Genomic DNA, 6,153 nt, shown 5'->3' on the forward strand with positions numbered 1-6,153 from the left:
TATGAACAAAACTAACAATGTTGTATGTAATATATAAAAACAAATCCAAGTAGGAATATTTGATATCAGGTCATTAGAGGCTTGAATATGTTCATAAATTATAACATCAAATTTTTTGGGGAACTCAAAATTTTTTTACAATGGCAATTTCAAAATTTTTACCCCTCTCGCAGTATTGGGGATGAAGTCTGGCGCCCTCTTGAGGGTGTGATAACTAAGTCATTTCTAAATATTTTTTTACTTGCGACATCTCAAAATGTTCATTAGCATCAGACCTATCCATACGTATATAGTTTTTATTTATTTATTTATTTTGGATGCCCTCTATGGACAATAAAAGCAATAGTGTGCTATGAACAAAACTAACAATGTTGTATGTAATATATAAAAACACATCCAAGTAGGAATATTTGATATCAGATAATTAGAGGCTTGAATATGTTCATAAATTATAACATCAATTTTTTTTTGGAACTCAACATTTTTTTATAATGGCAATTTTAACATTTTTACCCCTCTCGCAGTATTGGGGATGAAGTCTGGCGCCCTCTTGAGGGTGTGATAACTAAGTCATTTCTGAATATTTTTTTACTTGCGACATCTCAAAATGTTCACTAGCATCAGACCTATCCATACGTATATAGTTTTTATTTATTTATTTATTTTGGATGCCCTCTATGGACAATAAAAGCAATAGTGTGCTATGAACAAAACTAACAATGTTGTATGTAATATATAAAAACAAATCCAAGTAGGAATATTTGATATCAGGTCATTAGAGGCTTGAATATGTTCATAAATTATAACATCATTTTTTTGGGGGAACTCAAAATTTTTTTACTATGGCAATTTCAAAATTTTTACCCCTCTCGCAGTATTGGGGATGAAGTCTGGCGCCCTCTTGAGGGTGTGATAACTAAGTCATTTCTAAATATTTTTTTACTTGCAACATCTCAAAATGTTCACTAGCATCAGACCTATCCATACGTGTATAGTTTTTATTTATTTATTTATTCTGAATGCCCTCTGTGGACAATAAAAGCAATAGTGTGCTATGAACAAAACTAACGATGTTGTATGTAATATATAAAAACACATCCAAGTAGGAATATTTGATATCAGATAATTAGAGGCTTGAATATGTTCATAAGTTATAACATCAAATTTTTTTGGGAACTCAACATTTTTTTATAATGGCAATTTTAACATTTTTACCCCTCTCGCAGTATTGGGGATGAAGTCTGGCGCCCTCTTGAGGGTGTGATAACCAAGTCATTTCTAAATATTTTTTTACTTGCGACATCTCAAAATGTTCACTAGCATCAGACCTATCCATACATATATAGTTTTAATATATTTATTTATTCTGAATGCCCTCTATGGACAATAAAAGCAATAGTGTGCTATGAACAAAACTAACAATGTTGTATGTAATATATAAAAACAAATCCAAGTAGGAATATTTGATATCAGGTCATTAGAGGCTTGAATATGTTCATAAATTATAACATCATTTTTTTGGGGGAACTCAAAATTTTTTTACTATGGCAATTTCAAAATTTTTACCCCTCTCGCAGTATTGGGGATGAAGTCTGGCGCCCTCTTGAGGGTGTGATAACTAAGTCATTTCTAAATATTTTTTTACTTGCAACATCTCAAAATGTTCACTAGCATCAGACCTATCCATACGAGTATAGTTTTTATTTATTTATTTATTCTGAATGCCCTCTGTGGACAATAAAAGCAATAGTGTGCTATGAACAAAACTAACGATGTTGTATGTAATATATAAAAACACATCCAAGTAGGAATATTTGATATCAGATAATTAGAGGCTTGAATATGTTCATAAGTTATAACATCAAATTTTTTTGGGAACTCAACATTTTTTTATAATGGCAATTTTAACATTTTTACCCCTCTCGCAGTATTGGGGATGAAGTCTGGCGCCCTCTTGAGGGTGTGATAACCAAGTCATTTCTAAATATTTTTTTACTTGCGACATCTCAAAATGTTCACTAGCATCAGACCTATCCATACATATATAGTTTTAATATATTTATTTATTCTGAATGCCCTCTATGGACAATAAAAGCAATAGTGTGCTATGAACAAAACTAACAATGTTGTATGTAATATATAAAAACAAATCCAAGTAGGAATATTTGATATCAGGTCATTAGAGCTTTGAATATGTTAATAAATTATAACATCAAAATTTATTTGAGGAACTCAACATTTTTAGACAATGGCAATTTCAAAATTTTTACCCCTCTCGCAGTATTGGGGATGAAGCCTTGCGCCCTCTTGAGGGTGTGTAACTAAGTCATTTCTGAATATTTTTTTACTTGTGACATCTGAAAATGAAATGGAAAATTTTTACCCCTCTTGCAGTATTGGAGCCAAAAGTCACTCTTGGAAGTGTGACAACTAAGTCATTTCTGAATATTGTTTTTTTTTTACCTTCAACCACTAAAAATATTCACTGGCATCAGAATAACAGTCAACAAGTCACAACAACTAGAAGAATTTTGAATTAACAGAATCTATATAACTCAAACGCACAACAACAAACTACTGAACTAGAACAACAAACAACTCAACTAGAACAACAAACAACCAGTGAGCTTTTTTTAAAAAAAAAAAAAAAACAATTTGCACACTTTTTGGCCATGTTTTTGGCTAAAGAATATGCCACATTTGCAGCTAATGTTTGATGCCCGTAGTCGGTTAATGCAAAGGCCACATTGCCCACATTTCTGGCTTTGTGGCGTGGCCACCACTGCGGGGTCCACCTGAGTAAAGAGGGTGAATGCATTGAAGAGAGACAGATCCAGCATATGATATGATATGGACATTGGCCATCGTAATGTCCTCCAGCAGCAAGAATATGTGGCAGATGCCTGCAAATAACACACACACACAAAAAAACACATCAGATGATGTCAGATGACCAGAGAGCTTTGATGCAAAGTTTTGAAAAAGACATAACATATGCTTACCTGGTCCAAGTGATCGACTGCCGCTTTACACAGATCGTAGTCCAAAATAATCTTGGGTTTTTTTTTTTAGACAATCTGCTGGATAATGTCGTCCGGGCAAAACAGATTGACAGTAGTCTCGGGGCTACTGATCCTGGCAATTGCAAAAAGCGTTGGGCCAGGCAATAGAATAGGGGGCAGGTTGAAGTGCCTCGAAACTTCATTTGTAGAGGACCACACAATTTCTTGGTTTTTGGCAAGCCATGGAGTGCTGACCTGATTCTGTTGTTGTTGCTCCTCTGCTGCTTCTGCTGTAACCTCCTCAAAATCCTAATCATCATCCTCTTCCTCCTCTCCTACAAGTGGCTCAAAATCTTCATCATAGTCTTGTGACACATCATCCTTTTCATCCATTGAGTCTGTGGGACATTCCTCCTCCAACACCATTTTTCTTGCCTCCTCAAGAAAAAATATTCTCGCCATCTCTGCTCACCAGCAGTCACAGGGAGTAAAATGGCCTTTGAGCCGTTGGACCCCATATAAAGTTGTTTACAAACGTGACCATTCACTGAGCCAATGGGAGGAGGAAAAAGTAAAACATTCTACCAATAAGAGTTGAGATTCAATAAACAACTGCATTTTGAATTCTCAAAATGTGTCACATCAAACACCTTTTTGCGCCCTGCAGACAAGGTGCTTTGAAGTGCATTCAAAGCCGCCTTCTGCAGACCTCTGCACGCAAAAGTACAAGCACACACATACGCACACGCTCGGTGACGTGAGAGTGCGCGTGCATGTACAAACGCACACGATTTCTCCCACAGTCGCGTCATAAAGTCAAACGTCACAAAAGTCAACTCATACTGTCCCATTGAACAGGCAAAGTGCGCGCGCACACACACACACACATACCCACATACGCGCGTGCACACCCCCACCCTCACACGCGCGTGCACACACCCACTCACACACAAGTGTTCGTGAGTCCACACACTGGCCCGTTCGATCAAAGCTCAACATGAAAACTTGTTTTTTTGGTAGTAAGTAAATGCGTTTGACAATGAGGGATCAATCAAGAAAAATGATAAATAATAGTCTAGTGTCCCCTGCTGGATTTTTTGTTTTTAAGATATTCATCCAGGATCCGTTACAATCTCGTGTCAGTTGACACCCCGCTGAAGCCATAAATTGTGTAATCGTGGGAAATGCACTTTCACACACCAGGTGGCAGTGCATCAAAAAACATGAGAAATTGGGATTTATAATGGGAGTCAATGGGGACGAAAGTTGGCGTAATACTCTCTGCGTCACAAAAAAGTAGGCCTCCCACATATAATAATGACAATACCAATTTTGAAATTGTGGATGGTGCCATTTTGAAGGTAAACATGTTTTGACATTTTTTGACAATTTTCAGCCCTCTAGCTTATTTTTTGATATGCTTTATATATGATAATATGATGAGTAACAAAGCAAAACGCCAGGATTTGGCGCAATACTGCACAAGGGTTAAAATGACAGCAGTGTCATGTACACTTATTACTTGTTTTGTGGCGTTTTGTCGCCCTCTGCTGGCGCTTTGGTGCGACTGATTTTATGGGTTTCAGCACCATGAGCCTTGTGTAATTATTGACATCAACAATGGCGAGCAACTAGTTTATTTTTTTCATTGAAAATTTAAACATTTTTATTGAAACGAAAACAATAAGAGGGGTTTTAATATAAAATTTTTATAACTTGTACTAACGTTTATCTTTTAAGAACTACAAGTCTTTCTATCCACGGATCACTTTAACAGAATGTTAATAATGTTAATGCCATCTTGTTGATTTATTGTTATAATCAGGGGTGCACTTTTTTTTTTTTTTGCCTAGGTTCTTAGAGGAGGACCTGGAGATGTGACTTGGTCCTCATTGAGCTTGAGAGCCGACCCACCTGATGCGATAAAATTATGACAAGCTTTACTTAGATCCAATTACCTTTAATTAATTATGTTAACAATTAACGCTTGATTAACATCAACTGGCACAACAAAATTGCCATTACTTTGAAGTGAAATGGAAAAAAAATAAATATAAAAGCTGTAATTCAAAATAAAGGGCATTATGCGGCTCCCACATTAACTCCAAGTATACATATGTGTATATATACAGTGCCTTTCAAAAGTATTCTGCCCCCTTGAATCTTGCAACCTTTCGCCACATTTCAGGCTTCAAACATAAAGATATGAAATTTAATTTTTTTGTCAAGAATCAACAACAAGTAGGACACAATTGTGAAGTGGAACAACATTTATTGGATAATTTAAACTTTTTTTAACAAATGAAAAACTGAAAAGTGGGGTGTGCAATATTATTCGGCCCCTTTACTTTCAGTGCAGCAAACTCACTCCAGAAGTTCATTGAGGATCTCTGAATGATCCAGTGTTGTCCTAAATGACCGATGATGATAAATAGAATCCAAATGTGTGTAATCAAGTCTCCGTACAAATGCACCTGCTCTGTGATAGTCTCAGGGTTATGTTTAAAGTGCAGAGAGCATTATGAAAACCAAGGAACACACCAGGCAGGTCCGAGATACTGTTGTGGAGAAGTCTAAAGCTGGATTTGGATACAAAAAGATTTCCCAAGCTTTAAACATCTCAAGGAGCACTGTGCAAGCCATCATATTGAAATGGAAGGAGCATCAGACCACTGCAAATCTACCAAGACCCGGCCGTCCTTCCAAACTTTCTTCTCAAACAAGGAGAAAAATGATCACAGATGCAGCCAAGAGGCCCATGATCACTCTGGAAGAACTGCAGAGATCTACAGCTGAGGTGGGAGAGTCTGTCCATAGGACAACAATCAGTCGTACACTGCACAAATCTGGCCTTTATGGAAGAGTGGCAAGAAGAAAGCCATTTCTCAAAGATATCCATAAAAAGTCTCGTTTAAAGTTTGCCACAAGCCACCTGGGAGACACACCAAACATGTGGAAGAAGGTGCTCTGGTCAGATGAAACCAAAATTGAACTTTTTGGCCACAATGCAAAACGATATGTTCGGCGTAAAAGCAACACAGCTCATCACCCTGAACACACCATCCCTACTGTCAAACATGGTGGTGGCAGCATCATGGTTTGGGCCTGCTTTTCTTCAGCAGGGACAGGGAAGATGGTTAAAATTGACGGG

General features: G+C 36.9%; 1 long non-coding RNA gene across 1 annotated transcript; it reads right to left on the minus strand.

Moving 5' to 3' along the window:
• Nucleotides 1-2,200: 2,200 nt before the first annotated feature.
• On the minus strand, nt 2,201-4,484 carry LOC130931950 (uncharacterized). The gene is made up of 2 exons (XR_009067335.1): nt 3,003-4,484; nt 2,201-2,903 (listed from the first exon to the last, which is right to left on the minus strand). It is a non-coding gene; the product is annotated as an uncharacterized LOC130931950 (long non-coding RNA).
• Nucleotides 4,485-6,153: the final 1,669 nt, after the last annotated feature.

This window comes from Corythoichthys intestinalis, chromosome 16 (assembly GCF_030265065.1).
Source record: "Corythoichthys intestinalis isolate RoL2023-P3 chromosome 16, ASM3026506v1, whole genome shotgun sequence".
NCBI classification, from domain to species: domain Eukaryota; kingdom Metazoa; phylum Chordata; class Actinopteri; order Syngnathiformes; family Syngnathidae; genus Corythoichthys; species Corythoichthys intestinalis.